The sequence below is a fragment of the Notechis scutatus genome, chromosome 1 (assembly GCF_049901735.1).
Source record: "Notechis scutatus isolate UNSWTSFEM ecotype Mainland chromosome 1, rNotScu1.2, whole genome shotgun sequence".
Taxonomy (NCBI): Eukaryota; Metazoa; Chordata; class Lepidosauria; order Squamata; family Elapidae; genus Notechis; species Notechis scutatus.
In genome coordinates, this window is record NC_142009.1 from 65,397,269 (window position 1) to 65,420,604 (window position 23,336).

At 42.3% G+C, this 23,336-nt stretch overlaps 1 protein-coding gene across 2 annotated transcripts in view; it reads right to left on the reverse strand.

Moving 5' to 3' along the window:
* LTBP1 (latent transforming growth factor beta binding protein 1) overlaps positions 1-23,336 on the reverse strand; it is a 214,393-nt gene that overhangs the window by 183,685 nt on the left and 7,372 nt on the right. The gene's annotated exons all lie outside the window — the stretch shown is intronic.

The window sequence follows — 23,336 nt, forward strand, 5'->3', positions numbered from 1 at the left end:
CCGCTCCCGTATACTATGCACAGAACTCAAAAAACGTCTAGACAATGGAGAGAAGGACCTGTACATTGATTACCTTGCAGACTGTATCAAAAGAAAGTCACACAACCCACAACTCAGCATCCAAACCTTCTTCAACCAATCCACCATCATCCAAGACTAGGCATGCACGCCCCCAACTACTTCAATTCAAACTACAACTGGCCTTAAATGCAAGCTACTCAATGCAAGAAGCCTTGTAAATAAAATACCTAAATTTCTCCTCTTACTAAATACGGCTAAATTCGACATTATATTTGTCTGTGAAACATGGCTCAATGCATCTCTCCCCGACTCCATTACCTCAGTAAGAGACTATCATGTTTACCGATCTGATTGTGAAATCTGTAGAGGAGGTGGTGTTGCTATCTTCTATAAAAAGTTCTTACATCTAAAAAACATCCAAGTTACCCAAGAGCTTGCTCTTCCTGAGACCATTATCTGTGAACTGACCTTAAATATCACATTTCGGTTCTTACTATGTTACAGAGCCCCTGATTATGACATTGAACATGTAAACAAGCTAAATACACTACTAACATGGGCAGCATCCTGCCCACACACTTTTATCTTTCTTGGTGACTTCAATCTACCTCATATTAACTGGACCTTTAATGAATGTACAACTGAACCCACACATGCAACCTTCTACAATGCTGTAACAAATCTGGGACTGGAACAACTAGTAACCAACAATACTAGACTAAACAACTGCCTCGATCTCATCTTCTGCAATAGTTTGAATTCAATTTACGGAATACAAATTAAAGAACCCTTTTCCAACAGTGACCACAACATGATTGACTTTTGTCTCAACATACGTCCACACAAAAATCATCACAATGACAAAATCCCCAATTATAACTTCAAAAAAGGCAACTATGATCTTATAATCAATGATCTCTCTTCCCTTGATTGGCAATTTCTATTCACTGGATGCAATACTGTTGAAGACCATTACAACATATTCTTACTAGAAATCAAAAGAGCCATCAAACTATATGTACCAATAACAACTCCCAAAACCAGGAAAAACAGACTACCCATAACAATAAGGAAGCTTCAATCCAAAAAGAGATCACTTTGGCGAAAAAACAAATCTGGTCACGTTGCCAACTTCAAAAGCCAATACAAAAATCTATGCCACCAGATAAAAACTGAATGCACTAATTATCACATTAAACAAGAGGAAAACTTTCTTTGCACAAATTCCACCTGTGCTTTCTACAATTTTGTAAACAACAAACTAAAAGACTCAAGGTCCATCCCACCCCTGAAAGGACCTAATGGCAAAAACTGCAACGACGACACCATCAAAGCAAACCTCTTTAACACATTCTTTGGCTCAGTATTTGTAAACAGCAATGGATCAAGCCCAGTACTTCCTAGTCGAACCACAGAAAACTACAATGATCTAATACATATCGATTTTACAGAAGACATTGTTGAAAAAGCACTGCACAATCTAAAACCATCCCTATCTATTGGACCGGACGGAATATGTGCCTACTTCTTAAAAAAGCTATCCACTGCCATAGCAGAACCTCTAAGCATAATCTTTGAAAAATCTTTCAGGACCAGCTCCTTGCCAAAACTATGGTCACAAGCCATGGTCATCCCCATCTTCAAAAAGGGAGACCCCAGCCTAGTTGAAAATTACAGACCAATCTCCTTATGCTGCGTCACCTGTAAAGTCATGGAATCAATTATTAACCAATCCATTATCCTCCACTTAGAGACAAACAACCTACTCTCCAATAAACAATTTGGTTTCAGAAAAAAACTATCCTGTAATCTGCAACTCTTACACTGCAAAAACATATGGACTACACAACTCGATCAGGGCAAAGCAATAGATGCAATCTACATAGACTTCTGTAAAGCCTTTGATTCAGTGGTACACGACAAACTACTACTAAAACTAAAATCTTATGGTATCTCTGGGCACCTACATAACTGGATAGAAGCATTCAAACAGACAACAAATGGTCAAAATTGGGAGCGTCCTATCAAATTCTGTACCTGTCAATAGTGGTGTCCCCCAAGGCAGTGTTTTAGGACCAACTCTCTTCATACTCTACCCTAAATGATCTCTGTGATCATATTAAGAGCAACTGCGTTCTCTTCGCTGATGATGTAAAGCTATCCAACACCATAGACAATACTACTACCCTCCAAAAAGACATTGACTATGTATCAGAAGGGTCAATCAAATGGCAACTTCAAATCTCAACAAATAAATGCTCTGTCTTACATATTGGCAGAAAAAATCAGAAAATAAAATACAAGCTAAATAGTCAAGACCTGGTTGATGATCCAAACTTTGTCAAGGACCTTGGAATACTTATCTCAAATGATCTAAGTGCTAGAGCCCACTGTAACTACATAGCCAAAAAGGCATTAAGAGTTGTTAATCTAATCCTATGTAGCTTCTTCTCTGGTAATATCACACTACTAACCAGAGCATACAAAACATTTGCTAGACCTATACTTGAATACAGCTCATCAGTCTGGAATCCATATCATGTATCTGATATTAACACAATTGAAAAAGTCCAGAAATATTTCACAAGAAGAGTTTCCGCTCCTCTACTCATTGCAGAATACCTTATGCCACCAGACTTGAAACTCTAGACCTAGAAAACCTAGAACTACACTGCCTCCAGTCCGATCTAAATATAGTATATAAAATCATACATTGCAATGTCCTACCTGCAAATGAATGCTTCAGCTTCAATCATAACAATACAAGAGCACACAATAGATACAAACTCAAGGTTAACTGCACCAAACTTGACTGCAGAAAATATGACTTCAGCAAAAGAGTGGTCAATGTTTGGAATACTCTAACTGACTCTGGTTTCTTCCCCAAACCCCAAAAACTTTAACCTTAGACTGTCTACTATTGACCTCACCCCCTTCCTAAGAGGCCTGTAGGGGGCGTGCATAAGCGCACCAATCGTGCCTACCATCCCTGTCCTATTGTTTTTTATTTTTCTTATAAGTATCTATCTCATGTATTCAAAACTATATTTATTCTTATATCTGTATCTTGTAAGCGATTGACAAATCAAATAAATACTAAATTATACTCGGTGAATGAGATTCAGTGGGAATGGGCTCTGTCTCTACCGTCCCCTAAGAACGAAATCCTCCTGAATTTTGGAGACATTATATGCAAGGAATTAAGCATAGAATCCTACTGCTATTGCAGAGGTGAGAGATGGTATGAAGGCTGGGAAAATAATGTAAGGGAGAGTAGACCTAAACAATCAAGAAACAGAAGGCAAGTCCATTGGCAGCTCATGTCATAAACAGCAACTCAATCCAGGTGGAATTCATAGAAACTCTGCTTTATGAAACTCACTAGAGATGGAAATCTTGAAGTTTCCGGGATTCTGTATTTACCTTAGTCAAGCTTTTTTTTCCTCTCCCCAAACATGGCAACTTTAAGATGTGTGGACTTAGTATTTACCTTAGTATAGACTCAGCAGACTGGCTGGGAGTTGAAGTTCACATATCTTAAAGTTGCCAAGTATGAAAAACACAACTCTATTAAATATTCATGACTAAACTACATGTTGCTCTTATTTCCTTGGCCTTGCCTTGCCCAGATGCATGGGGCTTGAAACCTGCCATCAGGTTTCCCACAATTTTCTTTAAATCCAAAAATTTTAATATCAAATTAAGATGCAGTATGCTGTTTGTTGCATCTTCCAAAAAGTCCCAATGCCACTTCACACAAAGCCCCCAAAACAGTACAAGTAAATAACAATTGCGGAATTAGGGGAAAACACAACCAATTAAATTTTATTAACCTTTTTAACTCTTAACCTTTTGTTAAGCTTTCCTCTGTTGTTCCAAATAATTTTGCCTCCCTAGATTCCTACCTTACCTGACCTCATTTTTATGTTAATGTTCTAAATTAAAACATAAAAAGCTGAGATGCTGCAAGGCAAAAAGCATCAGGCTTTGGCATTATCTTATTTTATAAAAATCCTAACCTGTTCCCATTAGAGGGCCCATAGCTTTCTTAAGAATGGTTTTGCCTCCTCAGGAAAAAAAACCAAAATAAACTGGGAGAGGCAGATAACATCTTACTTGCCTAGAGGAAATGAAAAGAATAACATCAACTGTTTGGCCTCAGGTAAAGGGGTATTTTGTGACTAATTGTGGTCATGTGAGAGCATGTTGTAGAACTCCAGCAACATGCTTTCAAAATTCCAAGTGTGGCCAAACTGTTTCCTACCCCCAAAGTACAGCATTTGGAGGAAATTACTTATGCTAGCGAAATACATCAGGGTATTCAGTTCACTCTGAAAAATTTCCAGCATTGTACTCCATGGTCATTGATGATCATTTCACAAGTTAAATTATCTGCCAAATGACCAGTATGGGGATTGTCTCAGTTTTCTTACAAAATAGAATAAAATTCTTTATTGGCCAAGTGTGATTGGACACAGAAGGAATTTATCTCTGTGCAGATGCTGTCAGTGTACATACTAGCAACAAGTGATAAATCATGATCATAATAATCATAAAATACATTCATCATAAATCATAAGATACAACACTTAGTGATGGTCATAGGATACTAAATAAGCAGTCAACATGAATCATAAGATACAGAAAAGTTATAGTCATAGGCTAAGGAAATACAGTAGGCAATAGGAAAGATGAGAAGGATAGCAATAGCAGTTGTACTTAGACTTATATACCCGTTCACAATGCTTTACAATCCTCTCTAAGCGGTTTACAGAGTCAGCATATTGTCCATAACAATCTGGGTCCTCATTTTACTGACCTTGAAGGATGGAAGGCTGAGTCAACCTTGAGCCTGTGAGACCTGAAATGCAAAACTGCTGGCAGCCAGCAGTCAGCAGAAGTCACCTGCAATACTGTATTCTACCAATTGCATCACCACAGCTCCTCAGTAATACAGTCCTACTAGGTAATTTGACATTCCAGGGCATAGAACAGTGTTGTGGAAATTAGTCGTTTAGCACAGGGGTCCGCAACCACCGGGCCCCGGACCGGTACCAGTCCGTGGATCACTTTGTACCGGGCCGCAAAGAAATAAAAAATAAAATAAAAATGGCGGCTTTCTTCACCTTCAGTGAATGCTGCTGGGATCAGGGATCAAGAACACAAAGGAGAGAAGGGGAGGGAGGAAGCAACCGAAGCCTGTCCTGCTCTCCAGCTCAGCGGCTTCGGTTTCCTCCCGCCTCGTACCTCTCTCAGTCGCTCTCTCGCTCCTCCACCAGCCCAGGAAGAAACTGCTTCAAAGAAGCCGGCAGGGTGGCTTCCTGTCGGCGCAGCTCCTCCGAAGCGCCCGTTCACCCCCACCCAGCCGCCCGCGGTTTAATCCAGTGCTCCGTTCTGCCTGCCTGCCTGCCTGCCTTCGTTTCTGGTTGTTTCGGAGCAGCTTTGGCTGAGAATAATAACTATTCGCCTCTTTTTCTCAGCGAAGCTGCTCTGAAACAACCAGAAGCGAAGGCAGGCAGGCAGAACGAGCACTGGATGACCAGCGAGGCGGCAGTGGGGTGAGCAGCGCTCGAAGAGCTGCGCCGACAGGAAAAGCCACCCTGCCGGCTCTTTGAAGCAGTTTCTTCCTGGGCTGGTGGAGGAGCGGAGAGCGACTGAGAAGGAACGAGGCAACACCTGAGGATGAGGCTGAGGGAGGGAGGGAGACACCTGAGGGATGAGGCTGAGGAAGGCAGGGCCGAGAGGCGGGGCTTCTCAGCCGTCCTGCAGGGACTTGTCCTGAGCCGCGGAGACAGCTGTTGGCCGCCACCGCCCAGCGCTCAGTTTTGAAGGCGCTCCTCAGCCAGGCGCAGTTCCTGAATCTGCAGCTGAAACCCTCCGTTTTAAATGTCCCAATAGAAGAGAATATCTGTCGCTCAGGGTTGCAATGAGGAGGCATTGGCGCTCCCTGAACTTGGTGGTTTGCTGGCAGACGTTTTATTACCCGACTAGGTAACAACATCAGATGTTACCTAGTCAGGTAATGAAAGCGTCTGCAAGCAAACTCCACCAAACTCAGACTCTCCCCCGGTCCTTGAAAAAGTGTTTCTGCATGAAACTGGTCCCTGGTACAAAAAGGTTGGGGACCACTGGTTTAGCAGAGTGATGGTCTGGGGAAAAAACTGTCCTTGTATCTAATTGTTTTGGCGTGCAATGCCCTGTAGCGTCATCTTGAGGGAAGAAGTTGAAACAGTTTATGACCAGGATATGTGGGGTGTGTTGATATTTTCACAAAGGCTGTAATTTTTGTTTTTGTTTTTTTAATTATTACAGTAGTTGTGATATTCAAGATGCACTTGTGGAATGAATAGGATGGACCACTGTTAAATCAGATCTTCTTTCTCCTTATGATAGGGCTCCTCTCTCTTCAGTGAAACAACTTTACATTAGAGATATGAGAAAAAGAAGAAAGTACGTAATTGTAAAGCAACAATTGAATAAATGAACTTTACAAACGAATGAACTTTACATTAAACCCAGGGCTGATACAAGCAGTTTTCTACTCAGTGCTGCTAAACAATCTGCTGGTTCTGATTTGGGCTCAATGGCCTTAGTGAGCTGGGAAAATGGTTCTGTGTTATCCCATGGTTATATTTCTACTCAAACAAAAGACCCCAGCTAATTTCTTCCATACTGCTGTCAAGAATGCCATATTCAGGTGGTTATCAAAAATAAGGTTTGATAAGAGCAACAGACTAGTTTATGTGGATTTTACCCTAGGACAAGCTAAGCATGCAGAATCTACTAAATTAGTGGCGACACTCTCACCCCCGCACCTAACTCCCAATTTAGGGCTGACAGAAACATGTCAATGGAACCTAATTTGTATAATGCCTGCTGATACATTTCTTGTGGTTACAAATTATTATTTCTAGATAGTAATTTGAAAGTGATTGTTCTTTCATGATAAAACAAAGAATGGATGCAGTGCCAGTTAATATTCATTAGAAATCAAGGTATACAAGTTTATAGGCAACTTTCAGACAGGGAGGCAAGTTCTCTAATGAAATAAAGCAGCAGTCAATGAATAAAACTTTCCACATTTAGAAAACTGAACTCAGACAAAAGTGATCCGTTTGCATTAAGCTTACATTCTTTCATTCAAATAGACAGATCTATCCTTAAGTAAATCCCAAGGAAGGGGATTGTACTCCTTCACTTCTGAAAAAAAATAATGGGAATTACCAAAAGATACTGAGGAGAGAAGAAAGGAAGCTACTTTGCCTGGCATCCTGTTTATCGTTCATAGACTGCATACACATGCATGGCACACAATATTTTCTTTCTCATTTCAATATTTTCCATGAGCAGGAACAACTAAACTAGGGGATTATTTAAAAAAAAAAACTAATGTTATCTAAATGAAGATTCTAGCTTTCTCTTCTCAAACAAGCAAAAAAGTGTAAATTTGATTTCCAAATTTCTTCAGTATAAGAAACGCAACCAGCTAAGATTCCCAATTCAGAGGAAAACTTCAGGCTTTGTGAATGATAAAACAGGGCTTACCCTAAGTTTAATTGGCCATGTTTATTTATTTGATTTTTAACTCCCCTTTTTATTTTATAAATAACTTAAGGCAGCAAACATATTAATACTCCCCTTCCTCCTCCTGTTTGCCCCAGAATAATGCAGTCACTATGTAACTTGTGGCTCCTTAGGAATTGTGCAGCGCACCCTTGAAGATTAAAGCAGTTATGCATGGCCTCCTGAAGAACTGTAAATCACAGCTGTTGCTCTCAGTGGCATTCGGATGCCTCAGTGGCATTCGGATGGTATATGGGTGATTCCAAAGAGTTATGCTAGCTTAAAAACATCAGTGAACCTATCCTGTTATGCACATTACAAAACAGTTAACATAGCCTTTGGTATCTTATGGTTCCCCAATATCCCTTAGCAGTCAAAGTTCTCAGTTACAAAACAAGCATCGAGCTTCTATGCCTCAGAATGAGCTCTGAATCCTTTCATGCATGGGAAGGAATGCAATAACACAGAATTATGCTACATCTTAAAAACAATACTTTATACCTTAAAATTACACCCGACACAGATTTCAGCTCAAATAGGAAACAATTTCTAAACTAACCAAATGCATGGATTAGTACAGCCCAAATTTGAGTTTATCTATGCATAGAATTTTACAAGTTACTTAAACCAGAATAGCTTCTTAGTAATACAAATCAAGCTTATTATAACGTATGACATTATTCAGCAATTTGTATTATGTTAACATGATCCATATGCTTAACTGGTCACAACAAATTAAGGGTAAGATAATTTATATGAATTTTTAAATCCCTGGTTTATTCATTTGAATTATAATCCTTTCATGGTCTTTCTTGTACTTATTTCAATGTTTTATTTAATGTTCAATCAAAAATAGTGTTCTACCTGTAGCCTAAATAAAACTAACCTTGTAAAAAAATTAAAGGTAGAAATAAATAAATTGGTTTAATAAATTAAATATTTGATAGGGGTGTTTGAAAAATAAGATTATAGCTAATGTTGGTTAGGTAAAGATTCTGTGGAAGATATCAAGCTGAAAATCCATTTTCCCCCATAACTGTCCTGGACACATTTGGAAGAATAGATATAGTACAAAGTTACTCACAACGTGTTAGATTAAATAGCATGCCACAGCTTCACAGGATGATACATGGTCCCAGAGATTGTTCTACAAGTGAAAGTAAAGTTTATATTCCAAGCAATGTCATTAATGACCCACCACAAGAATCATTAATCTATATTTTTAATGGAGGAGAAAGGAGATGAAAAAAATCTACTTAATGCAATATAATTATTATTTTAAATTTGTTATGGCTGGTACTTCTGCAGACATTGGATGGGTCACAATATCCAAGGAAACAGTAAAAACATAAAACAGCATAGACAGCCAGACTAGAGCCCACAGTCAACCTAATCAACACACTAACCACAGCTGGATCTTCAAGGCTTTCTGGATCCCAGTGAGAGTGGGCCCCACTTGAATCTTGGGATGGAGAAAAATTATGTTTCAGAGGGGAGGGGCCACAGGTAGGCTTCCTTGGTCCCATAAGATGACAACATGTAAGAGAGGGGCCTGGAGCAAGAACATACCACTTGGGCAGAAACAATAATCTACGATCTGTCGAACAATCAAGCCCTATACCCTAAAGGACTTTATGGTGACAATCAGCTCCTTGAACTGTACCTGAAAGCCAACTGGCAGCCAACGTTGCATGTTTCGTTCACAATGAAAATACCTAGACATAATGTGTCGTGTCCGTCGAGAAAGGAAGCTCGGAGTCAGTGACTTGGTTTCAGCTCTTTATTGGCTCCTGATACAGCTTAAGCTTGAAGGGAAAAACTGCGGCTTTTTATTCTCGAGCGCGGCGGTCGCATGCCAATGACACCGCTTGAATCTCCGCGATTAGTTTCCACCAATCGCGGGGATTCGCAGCGGACCAATCAGTGCGGCTCGCTCGACCAATCCGGTCGTCGCGCGCCTTAACCAATCGCGACGCGGGCTACGAGTATGTAAATTGACTTGTACAGAACACCCCTCCCTCTTGGTTCGGTCCTACGTAACGTAGTCCCGTAGGTAGGCGGGGCTTCGTACTTGTCTACTTGACTTGCGCAGCTTAGTTGTTGTTTGGTTCCCGGCCGGTTCGGTCGGGACTTCTGTTTCTCTTGGCCCTGTCGATGGAACCCCTGGAAGGTGTCGCTGGGCCTCTTGTTGCAGCTCCCTCCCGGTCTACCCGGGTTGGTCGAGCTGCGACTTTCCCGCTCCTGCCTGGTCTTTCCGGGCTGGTTGAGCTGGCCTGGCTGTTCCTTCCTGGTGAGACTTCGGGCTGGCTGTTGACTGGTGAGTATTGCTGGTTATTTCCTATTTGATCCTCTGTGTCTTCCCTCCCCTCTTGGTTTGTGTTATCGGTGTCGTCTGTGTTTGGTTGCGTGTCGGTTGTGTTTTTTGTTCTTGATCTTATTTGATCGATGTGGCGTTTCCATGTTTGTCCGTCGGTTGTCTGTAGCCGGTAGGAGTGGGGTCCTGTCAGTTGGGTTATAGTTGCCGGTACCCATAGTGGGTCTCCGGTAAGGTTTTTTGCATAGACTGCGTCGCCTGGTGCAAAAACCGGTGCTTGCTAGATGAGTCCGGGGTTTTTCCGGGTTGTATGTGGGGTGTAGTCTGTCGAGTGGTGACCTTAGTTTTCTCCCCATTAGTAATTCTGCCGGGCTTTTTGTTAGTCGTTGTGTTAGGGGTGATATGTTGTATTAGGAGCATTTTATTTATTTTTTCTTGTATGTCCCGTGTTCGATCTTTTGGAGGGTTCTTTTTGTAAATTGAACCATCCGTTCTGCCTACCATTGGCGCCGGATGCGCCGTCGCTGTCAGTGCGTGTCGTATGCCTCGTTCCGCTAGGAATCTTTCGAATTCCAGCGAGGTGAACTGGGGTCCGTTGTCTGACACGATGACATCCGGGAGACCGTGGGTTGCGAAGAGTTTGTTTAAGACCTTGGTTACTGCATCTGTTGTGGTGGTCTTCATGTTGCTTACCTCCAGCCAGTTGGAGTAAGCATCCACCGTGATGAGGAATGTGTTCCCTTTTGTGGGCCCGGCAAAGTCTATATGGAGTCTCGACCATGGTCCCCTGGGCGTTTCCCATTCTAAAATTGGTGCTGCGGGGGATTTGGTCTGGTTTCTTGGCAGCGCGAGCACTTGGCTACCCAGGCCTCGATCTCCTTGTCCATACCTGGCCACCAAGCATAGCTTCTGGCTAAAGCTTTAGTCCTCACAATCCCGGGTGCCCTTCGTGTAATAATTGTAATACCTTCCCTTGCAGTTTTTCCGGTATGACCACCCTGTCCCCCCATAACAAACAACCTTTCTGTAGTGACAGTTCTGTTTGCCGGTTTCGGAATGTCCTGAATGCATCATCGCTGTCTTTCTCTGGCCATCCCTTTGCTACCCAATGTAATACCCGCGCCAGACGCTTGTCTTTATTAGTCTCTCGGGCAATGTCTGACGCGGTTATGGGTAGGTCCGGCAATGTCTCTATGCTGAGGGTGGCCGTCGTGGGAGCTGGATCGTCGTCTAGGTCGGGAAGCGCGAGCGGCTCAACGCGTCTGCATGGGAGATCGTCTTACCCGGTCTGTGTGTGAGCCGGTAGTCGTGGCGGCGAGGAACTCAGACCACCTTGTCATCCTGGGGGATAGGATGTTGGGTGGCCTTGTTCCCGCCAGGATGCCTAGCAGCGGCTTGTGGTCCGTGATGAGGGTGAATCGGCGGCCGTAGAGGTACTCGTGGAACTTCTTTACTGCTGCGGCGATGGCCAGTGCCTCCTTATCTAATTGGCTGTAGTTTCTTTCGGGTTTGCTGAGTGTTCTTGAAAAGAAAGCGATGGGTGCTTCTTTTCCGTCTGGGAGTGTATGGCTGAGGACAGCGCCGACGCCAAATGGTGAGGCGTCGCATGTGACGGCGATGGGTAGGGTCTCATTATACTGAATGAGAACGGCATCCGAGGTGAGCAGGTCTTTGGTATTCTTGAATGCGGTGTCCTCCCGTTTCCCCAGGTCCATTTGGCCGTCCTGTCCAGGAGCCTATGCAAAGGCTCCTGTGATCGCTTTTGGGGCAAGAACACATTGTAAAAATTTAGCAGTCCCAGAAATGCCTGCAGCTCTGTTTTGTTCTTGGGTGTGGGGCTTCCTTTATGGCTTTGACCTTGCTTCCGGTTGGGTGGATGCCATGTCGGTCTAGGAGGTACCCCAGAAACTCGACTTGCTCTGTGTATAGCTGGCATTTCTCTTTCTTCACTTTTAGCCCGGCCCCTTTGAATTTTTCTAGTACCTCCCTTAGGCGACCCTCTAGTTCCTCCTGGTTGGCTGCTGACACCAATACATCGTCAAAATAGGGGACCACCCCTTGATTCCTCGCAGCAGTCTCTCCATGAGGCTCTGGAAAATTCCTGGGGCTACGCTGACTCCAAACTGGAGTCGGTTACAACGAAACGCTCCCGGTGGGTGACTATTGTTTGCGCCTCGGCGGTTTCTTCATCGACCGGCAGTTGCTGATAGGCTTGCGCCAGGTCGAGCCTAAAGACCTTGCCCCCAGCGAGTGTAATAGGTGTTGCACTACTGGGACGGGGTAGGCGCTTTGTTGCAGGCGCAATTGAGGGTGGCCTTATAGTCCCCGCAGATCCTTACTGACCCATCTGGTTTGACTGGGGTGACTATAGGGGTCTCCCACCGGGCGTGGTCGATTGGCTGCAAAACCCCTGTTTGACGAGTTTGTCAATCTGCTCGTCTATTTTCTTCCGGAGTGCAAAAGGCACCCGTCTGGGTTTAGGCGTATGGGGGCGACATTTGGGTCTAGGCTAAAAGAGATAGGGGGCCCTTTGTACTTGCCTAGGGTGCCGTCGAATACTTCTTGGAAGTCCCTCGCCAGCTGCTGCTCCCAGTCGGCCTCTGTGGTGTGGTTTACTCCCGTGACCTCGATCCCGAGTGGCGCGAACCATTGGAGTCCTAAAAGGCTGGGTCGGTTCCGGTCCACGATAGTCAGGGGAAGTTTCGCGGTGCGGTTTTTGAAAGTCACCACGAACTGTCCGGTCCCAATGACGGGGATGCGGTTCCCCTGATAGTCCTTGATGATCAGTTTCTGGTTCTCCAGTCCTCTTTTCTGGATGTTTGGCACCAGGCGCTTGAGTTCTTTCCAGGCGACCATGGAGAGGTAGGATCCGGAGTCTACCTCCATCCGGCATGGTTCGCCTCGATGCTCACCTCCACGTAGACCTTCCGGGCATCCGTGGTTTCGGCATGGCCGATGGTGACCGTCTGGTGGGTTTCTTCTCTCTGTCGGCCTTCCCGCTCCGTCGTCCTTGGTTGTCTCGGTTCCAGCGATAGTTGGCTTGGCGATCTCTGGTTCTCGGGGGTGTCGTCTCGTCCCAGTTGCTTGGTTCTCGCCGGCGGGGCTGTGTGTCTTTTGAGTCGGCAGACTCGGGCGATGTGGCCCTTCTTGTTGCACTGCCGGCAGATCGCGTCGATAAAACGGCACTCGGATCGAAAGTGGTTTCCCCCGCACCCGGCGCACTGGTTCCCCGACTTACGACCCGTTGATCTCGCCGGTCCCGTCCTGTTTGTAGTCGGTGGACATCTTCCTCCTCGTCCGTGGTATCGGAGGCGGAGTCCAGGTCCCCGTGGTGTGTGGTGGTTTCTCGTCGGCTTGTCTCGGGGTTTCCGTGTGGTCCCGTTGTCTGCCCTCGAAGTCTGGCTGCTGACTTCCGGGTGGCTTCGGCTGCGGAAGCTTCGGCCAGGCGTCCCCGAGGTCGATGTTGCCTTTCGCCATCAGTCGACTTTTTAGTGCCTGATCCCTGAGGCCTAGGACCACGCGGTCTCGGAGGACATCGTCCAGGTCCCTGAACTCGCACATCCCCCTAGGTCTACGCAAGGCGGCTATAAAGTCGCTAATGCTCTCGTCCTGCCGCTGGTTTCGCCGATAGAACTCATCCCGCCGGATGAGGATGGGCACAGCGGGGCGTAGTGGTTCGAAGGAGTGGCTCGAGATCGGCCCAGTCCATCGCCTTCACGTCCTCTGGCTTCGCGAGGGCTTTGGCCATCTTAAACACTGCGGGCCCGCAGTGTGTGAGGAAACGGCCCTCTTCTTCTGCCCGTTCGCATCCTTCAAATTGCTACTTTGAGGAACATCAGGAATCTATCCGTGTACGATTCCCTGTCCTCGGTAGCGGGGTTGAAGGTGCTGGTGGGGTCATGCTGGCCATCTCGTCGGTCCTTTGTCTTCCTCGGGACACGTGCTCGGTGGTTATTCTCTGGATCCCACCCTCGTCGCCAGTGTCGTGTCCGTCGAGAAAGGAAGCTCGGAGTCAGTGACTTGGTTTCAGCTCTTTATTGGCTCCTGATACAGCTTAAGCTTGAAGGGAAAAACTGCGGCTTTTATTCTCGAGCCGCGCGGTCGCGACCAATGACACGCTTGAATCTCCGCGATTAGTTTCCACCAATCGCGGGGATTCGCAGCGGACTCAATCAGTGCGGCTCGCTCGACCAATCCGGTCATCGCGCGCCTTAACCAATCGCGACGCGGGGCTACGAGTATGTAAATTGACTTGTACAGAACATAATGTAAAGTGATCATTACTGTTCATGCCACTGAATTTTGAACTAGCTATAGCTTCTAGAGCTGTTCTTCAAGAGCATCCCTGTGTAGAGCGCATTGCAATGTTCCAGTCAGGAGGTGACCAGACTGTGAATAAAACTATCTGAACAATCTATATGAAGGTGATAACTAAATTCTGAAAAAGGTAACCAAATTGTGGAAATACACTTAACAGTAAGTTCAAATCAATGTATGGACTGATTTTCTAATTTCCAACCATATTTTTGAAAGTTCCCCTGAGTATGCAGCATTCCATTCTCTACAACTTCCTGTTTGTTACCTACTGCATAGAACTCCCACATTCCTCTGGTTCTTCTTTACCTTAAGTTTTCATCACTTTCCATTTCTGCTTTCAAACCAGAATTTCTTTCACTCATCACCATAATAAATCTTTGATTTTTGGTTTCTTCTGCCATATTTCCTTCAGTTCATGAGACTAAGCCATCTTTGGCTGCACAATCTTTTCATTTATCTCTCCCCACTACAAACATTAAGGATTAGATAAATGAATGACTTCTGCACAAACACAGGCTTACAGCTCTCATATGATAACAATTTGCTATCTGTCAATACAGTTTTCTGTATTTTGGCACTGTATTTGGGAGGGAGGAGCTCTTCTACAATTCTTGGCAGCACCAGAGGGTTAAATATGCAGGGCTATGTTTTTCTATAGAGACTATGACTTTATCATATTTGTGAAAGCACTGGGAATTCTAATAAAAATGTGTGTCATTACTGGAATTCTTGGTTGGTCCATTTAAAAACATCTGATGCATTCCTGTAGTGACATCTACAGTTGTGTAAACATGACCTCTAGAAATAAAGCAGAAGCCATGCCTTCTCTTTGCCAGTCTAAATCCTGCACTCCTAATCAAACTTTAAATTGTAGCTTTGAGCAACATAAACAGCACTGTATTCTTGGCTCTTTGTAATTTGTTAGTTAAATGCAATTGCTATCTAAGCTGCTATAAATGTAGTATTCTGGAATGTTTCTGGTACCTAATAACTGAGTTTACTAGGCTGGATACTAAAAATGATCTCATGTTCCTATCATGCAACAGTTTTTTTCAGTTAATGTTTGCATTCTTCACATCATTGTGTAAACCTATCACATTTGCAGTGAATTACATTAAGGCAGAGCAGAATAATTTAGGACTCACCAATTATTGGGTCCTGCAAATCCAGACAGTTGATAAACAGAAAAAAAGATTGTTGGGTCTGGTGAATTATCTTATATCACTAGAAGCTACATTTGGCCAGATGGGTTATAATTTATGCAGACTTGTATTTGCACTAAGTTTCTAACAATGAATCAATAAAAGCACCTCCCTTCTATCTTTGAGAGGTAAACTCTGTGAAGCAGCCAGCTTGATTTTGTTTCTACTTTTAAAAAGTATATATTTTTTATTTTAGTATTTATTTGATTTGTCAATCGCTTACAAGATTCAGGTATAAGAATAAATATAGTTTTGAATACATGAGATAGATACTTATAAGAAAAATAAAAAAAACAACAGGACAGGGACGGTAGGCATGATTGATGCACTTATGCACGCCCCCTACAGACCTCTTAGGAAAAGGCATGGGGTCAATAGAAGACAGCCTAAGCTCAAAGTTTTTGGGGTTTGGGGAAGAAACCAGAGTCAGTTAGAGTATTCCAAACATTGACCACTCTGTTGCTGAAGTCGTATTTTCTGCAGTCAAGTTTGGTGCGGTTAACCTTGAGTTTGTATCTATTGTGTGCTCTTGTATTGTTATGATTGAAGCTGAAGCATTCATTTTAGGTAGGACATTGCAATGTATGATTTTATATACTATATTTAGATCGGACCGGAGGCGGCGTAGTTCTAGGTTTTCTTGGTCTAGAGTTTCAAATCTGGTGGCCTAAGGTATTCTGCAATGAGTAGAGGAGCGGAAACTCTTCTTGTGAAATATTTCTGGACTTTTTAAATTGTGTTAATATCAGATACATGATATGGGTTCCAGACTGATGAGCTGTATTCAAGTATAGGTCTAGCAAATGTTTTGCATGCTCTAGTTCAAACTACATGTTTTCAAAACCATACTACCATATTAGCCAGCTGTTGCATTTCAACTTGGTCACTCAGTTCAGGCTGGCCTCTCCATTGTCTCCATCCAGAAATATTTTAAAATATCACCAGTATTGCAGAAACTGTAAACTGAAATATGGGATATACCAGGACAGCAATGGGAAACAATAAACACCTCTTTACAGTCTTGTTAAAAAAAATCAAATGAGCATGAAAAGCATCGAAGTTCCAATATCCATTCATCTGATTTGTAAAGCTGACCAACTCCACAGTGTCTCTGGACAGCTTACACCCAGAGAAACAATCCAAAAACAACAGCCGAAGAGAAACAACAATACACATCCAGGAGAGCAATAAAACATCCAACCTAACGTGCAGGGCCAACCTAACGTGCAGGGCCCCATTAAAGACCCACCACCCACCTAGCTCAAAGCCTTGGAGAAAAGCCATATTTTTAAAGATACTTGGTGTCACACAAAACTAATAAAAGCTGTTGCAGAGTTTTGCATATTATGGTGCAAAATCTGCCCAAGACTACTCTAATCATGATAGAAAATTACAGAGGGACAAGGTTACTCCAACATCCCCTCGCAGTAGTGGAAAGCAAATCTTTGGTGACAGAAGCAATTAACAGAGTTGGAAGTGACCTTGTACTGTAGGTCATCTAGTCCAACCCCGCCCCCCAAGCAGGAGACCCTACACCATTTCTGACAAATGGCAAACCAATCTCTTCTTAAAAGCCTCTAGTAATGAATCTCCCACAACTTCCGAACGCAAGCTATTCCATTGCTTGATTGTTCTCACTGTCAGAAAAATCGTTTTGATTTCTAGATTGACTCTCTCCTTGTTCAGTTTCCATCCATTATTCCTTGTCTGGCCTCCAGGTGCCTTGGAAAATAGCTGGACTCCTTCCTCTCTGTGGCAGATGCTCAAATATTGGAAGACTGCTATCATGTCTCCCCTGGTCCTTCTCTTCACTAGACGAGCCATGCCCAGTTCCTGTAATCGTTCTTCATATGTTTTAGTCTCCAGTCCCCTAATAATTCTGGTTGCTCTTCTCTGCACTTTTGGCTTTTGCATTGACTTTTCTGGCTGCTGTCGCACATACTGGCTCATATTTAGTTGGTTGTCCACTAAGACTCCAAGATCCCTTTCACAGTTACTGCTATTAAGCTTGATTTCACCCATCTATATTTGTACTTTTGGTTTTTCTTGCCTAAGTTTAAGACTTTACTTTTCTCTACATTGAATTCTATTTTGTTAGCTAGGGCCCAGTGTTTTAGTCTATCAATATATGAGAGCTTACCATGACACTCACATCAGTGACTACTGAAAGCAGTGTGCATTTCCATATAATCAGAACTAAAATGCAGCGATAGATTAAACAGATTAAAAACCTCTAAAATATCAGGAGAGGAAAGTGGAAATTAGTTCACTCACAAGCCTAAGTTTTACACTTGCAAAGACATGGCATAAAATGTCCATGGTTGTAGTCAGCAACTACATTGCTTCTTCTCTTTCCCCAAACTACCAAAGAAAATAGAACTTCAGTCAATTCTGTATCAACTATTGGAATATTATCAAAAACAGGACTATTCTATCAGAATTGGTAAAATCCAGTGGACCACTATGTCATAGCAAGGACCTGCAGGAAGCACTAACCCTTTGCCACCTAGCAGCTGTCCAACTTTCTGCAATCCAAACCTGGTAGCCCTACCAGAAATATCTAAATAGACCGGAATTTCCATTGCTAAGCAAGATGGCTATTAAGTGAATCAAACCCCATTTTACAACCTAAATTTTTGACATGATTGTTAAGCGAATCACTGGAAATGTTAAGTGAATCCCACCATTGTTAAGCAAACCTGGCTTCCCCCATTGACTTTGCTTTTTGAAAGCCATCTGGCAAGGTTGCAAATAGCAATCACGTGATCCCGGGACGCTGCAACGATGGTGAATATATAGGTGAATATATAGGTAAAATGGCTGAGCAAATACAAACGTACTTTTCAAACGGACAGCTACAACTGCCAAAACATCTTAGGGAGATATTTATACGAGCAAGATTTGAACAGCTTGACACAATGGTCAGATAGGGGAGTTTCCATTCTATACCCTACAATGCATGTCTCTGAATTTGTGGAGCGGCAGAGGTAGAAAATCTGGTTCACATCCTATTTGATTGTTGCCTGTATAAAAGGGTGAGAGACGGATACCTTGGTCTATATACCCATTGGGATCCCCCTATCAAAACAACTTACCTTATGTGCGGCCAGAATCTGAAAATAACATTTAACATAGCACAGTACTTAAGCAAAATGGTTCGGTTGAGATCTGCATATGTGGGACTGATTGGGTAGATTGTAGGGGGTGACACCAAAATATAATTTTGTCATGTTTTATCTGTATCTGAAATTATTGTATTTTATCCAATTCCATTTTAAATTGCTTTTATAAAATTTCAGTAATAATTTGTTTCTGGAACTCTGTACTTTGATATGGATGGCCCAAGGGCTAATCAATCAACCAGTTGCCAAGCAACCAAAATGTAATCACATGACCATGGCGATGTTGTATCAGATATAAGTCACCCCCCCCCCCCCAGCACTGTTGTGACTTCAGTTAGTAAACGAATGGTTGTAAGCTGAGGATTACCTGCAAGTTCTTATAGGAACTGCTGAGCACAGTGGATTTGTTCTTCACAATAACAGGACAGGCCCTTCTACATCATTCATGGACACATAAAATTTACACGACAATAAACTCTCCTCCGTTATTATTAGACTGCCAATTATGTTCTAAAATGGGCGCTCTCTTGAAATCAGTTTGGAAAAATATATACAGCTTCTTTCTGAATGGCATTTTGCCAAAAATATAAGGAGATGTGCATTTTATTTTGGGTTTTTCTTCAGCATGCTAATCCTTAAACTGATCGACCGCTATAATCTGATTTGGCTATCTCTTTTCTGGTTTGTTTGTTTGTTTTTTACTTTGTGGCAAGTTTTTTTTAAAGGTTTAGTTAATCTTGAATGAGTTGTCTTGAGTGCTTCATGCCAAGGCATAAGATGTAATACAAATGTTTTCATCTTTCTCGAGATATGTATCTGGAGCCAAAGCTGCTTGTCTCCATGTCTTTAGAAACAGGAACACACAAGAAGAAGTTAGGTGATGAGATGCTTTGAATAAACAGAAAACAGAAGGCTGCTGGAAAGGAAAGAAAAAAACGAAGAGAGAGATTGCTGAAACATACAGCTTCCATAATAGGTACTCTGTCTCAGTAACTTCGGGCTTAAAGCATAACCTACAACTGCAGGGGAAAAGAGCCACATTTAGAAAAGGAATGAGCAGGAATTCACAGGGATTAAGAAACCAGGCTATAAAACCAGAGTTCTACAATCTTCCAGCTTCTCTCTACGAATACCAATTCATAGTTTTCAATTATTGGCATGTTACCTATACTTTTCAATTAGTCCTCGGTTTAAAACAGTTCATCTAGTGACCGTTCAAAGTTACAACAGCACTGAAAAAAGTGACCTATGACCACTGCAGCATCTCCATAGTTTTCTGGTTTATATTTCGATCCATATTTATGACGGTTGCAGTGTCCTGGAATCATGTGAGCCCTTTTTGCAACCTTCTGACAAGCAAAGTCAATGGGGAAACCAATGGGGAAACGATGATGTGTTTAATTTAGGAAATGCAGTGATTCACTTAACAAATATAGCAAGAAAAGTCATAAAATGGGGCAAAACTCACTTAACAAATTTTTTACTGAACATAAATTTTTGGCTCCATTGTGGGTCATAAGTTGAGAACTACTGTATACAGAATTTAACTACTGTATACAGAATTTAAGATAACCATTTATTTTCAGACCAAATTTGGAAAACTCTACTAGCCAGAGATTTGTACTTCCAAGAGACATTAGCATAATCAGTAGAGCTGAAGGTCTCTATTTTCCTTTTCACATGACAAATCCTTGCAATGATAATTATGAAGCCTCAACATAGTGCTTGCAGGCCTCATCCCCCCTTCTTAGGCCTCCAAGCTCCTCCCCATATGTTAGCATTCGTAACACATTTATTTTCTAGCAAATGGGTGTTTTGTGACTAACCACATCTTCAGGGGCAAATGTTTTATGAACTGGCACAGTTCACAACACAACAAATACTTGGTGTTCAACATCTAGAGCCTGTTAGTCTACATTATATTTCAGAGCCTCTGAACCAGGGGTGGGATACGACAGGGTTAACTACCGGTTTGGGATTTACGTGCTTCCCTGCACGCTATGAGCCGCGCGCCTGTAAGTCGTCATCAGCATGCTGTGTGCAGAGAAGCCGCCTTTGAAACAGCCCTCTTTTCCTGCTTTTTTAAATGCAGCTGTGCCTCGTTCGGCAGCTGAAGTTGAAAAATCAGGAAATAAAGATCAGGTAAGAGCCCGGGTGGGCAAAAACATCAGCAGACATAGAACCAGTTCTATGTCTGCTGCTCTTCAGAGCTACCAGTTCTACAGATGTGGACAGAACCTGTAGAAACCCACCCCTGCTCTAAACCAGTGTTTCTCAACCTCAAACAGCTTTAAGATGTTGGCTGGGGGATTCCGGGAGTGGACATTCACACATGTTAAAGTTGTTGAGATTGAAAAATGCTGTGGTAAACTATAGCAACCTAGCATATGTGGTCCCATGCAGAGTCATGACTGTGTCCCATCTGCAACACAGTCCCTTAAATCTCGAAACCTTCAGTACTTAGATCCAAGCCTGAATACAATCTGATCCAAAGAATTTCCAGAATGCTCTTTATCTACCAAATATCCCTGGTTCCTCCATTATTGAGATGGAATTGCCAGAGTTCCACAGGTGTCTGTACCAGTAATACTAAGTCTAATACTAAATCTAATATTAAAATACTAATTTTACCTTACCCCCTCTTATATGATTAATATAATCATTTCAATCATTCAGTCATTTCATCATCTATCTCTCTGCAATCAGCATCTGCTTGGAACTGAAAGATACTTCTTTTGCATTTCTGCTATACAATGTGTCAATCCTTTTAGGCTGCACTCGCTAGAAAATAAAAACTGAATAAACTGTGTGTGTGTGTGTGTGTGTGTGTTATTGTTGTTTCTGACAGGATCCATATCTCATGAGGATACAAGCAGAGAACCCTCAAAATTCCAACTGTGTCCATTGATTTAAGAGGCTGATTCTACAGTTCATGTGTATGTGGAATGGATTCGCTCACAGTTACCCTTATTAACATTAGAGAGTTTCCATTCTATTACCAAGGACATGTTTCAGTCATGTGGAAAGTTTCCAGGCTGTTGAAAGAATCATGTGACCATGGCTATATATTATAGCAGCATGAAGAACTCAAAACACAAAGGATGTTTTTAATAGCTTCTGCATTGTAAAGATAAAATGTGGGTTGCCTTCTCATTTGACCAACACCTGATATATGGAGCACATATACAGTTCCTGTTCCTCGTCAGGACTCAGTGCTTACTGCTTAAGGTCCAATGTTTGCGTTACATTTGAAGTGTCAGAGTCATTTTCATGTGGTCAGTAATTCTTAAGAATGCACAGCCACAAGGAATTTGCCACATCCTGGAGAAGTTTATCTTTCCAATGGGTCTTTAAAATATGGTGAACAGCAGATCTTATTTAAAAAAAACCTCACCACATGAAAATGATAAAGAAACTTTAAGTCATGGTGATGTCAGAATCTAGAGGCCCAACCAGTTCATTTTTCCTACATACAAGCTTCATGCATGAGAGGCATACTGGTCCTATCCACCCAGAGTCACTGGCAGTCAGGCAGCATATACAGTATATTTAATATATTATCAGATATAGAGACTGAATTTGATATTTTTGTCCATTTGCTGAGTCCTTTCCAAGCTGCCTTATGAAATTGACTGATGGTGATTTTTGTCCATGTTGTTGGTGTTCAAGTAGTGCTCCAGTTTGTATTCAGAAATCCCACAATGTTTTAATCTGCTCATATTTTACTACTTTTTCAAGTCTTTCATTACTGGCACATGATAATTTTTCAGTTGTTGCAGTGAATGATTTTGGCCTTTGTGTTATGCCTTTGTTCATAATCAGTTTGCACAATCTTCTGCATGAGCTGAGTATATAATCTACTATTTCATCTGATTTTTTTGCATAATCTGTACTCTGAATTATTTGATTTTTTTTCCAGTTCTGGCTTTTTAGATTGCATTTGTTCAAATAGATTGCTCTTGAGCAGCCAAAATCAAGCCTTCAGGCTGTTTTTTTAACGTTCCAGTTTTTAGCCATTTTCAGATTTTATCCTTATCCACTTTCCTTTCAACCTTGTGCAGAAATTGACCGTGTAATGTTTTTCCTTCCCAGTATTCTGTCTGTGTTATATTATTTTGATATTCATTTCTGTTTCCTACACATTCAGTAAATTCCCATGTTTAACTTGTATCAGTGGTCATTTTTGACTGTCTTACAAAGCCAGCCAATGCATGCTTTTCTTCTTCAACAGTTTATTTGACTTGAAGTAAACATCTGCTCTTTTGTTTCAGAAGAGGTATTATTTATTAATATCACTATAGGGATTCTCCACCACATCTCTACCAGCTTGACATCTGTAAATAGGTCAAATGCTTGCACTTATTTAAATGCATCTAATATTAAAGATAAAGCCAGTAGGCAGAGCTGCAATATTCTTTTCCCAATATTGAATTTGTCTATGCAGGGGAATGCATCCCTGGAGTGAAGATTCCAGATTGTCACATAATGTATAGATTGGCAATCTAACATTTGACAAAGGCACTAAGCTGCCATTCTCCTTTTTCAGTGCCTAGAACAGGGGTGTCAAACTCGCAGCCCATGGGCGAGAAGCATCATGTGCTGAACATGCCAACCCCCTTTTAGCAAACAGGGGGAAAGTTGTGATACGTCACATGATAACAATGTGACGCCATGAGTTTGATACCCCTGGCCTAGAAGGAAAACTCCAACTCACCCAGTTATTATTCTGAGTGAACTTCGGTGCTAATAGAATTAATAGAAACAAGCTAATATGAAGCAAGGTAGTTTTATTTACTT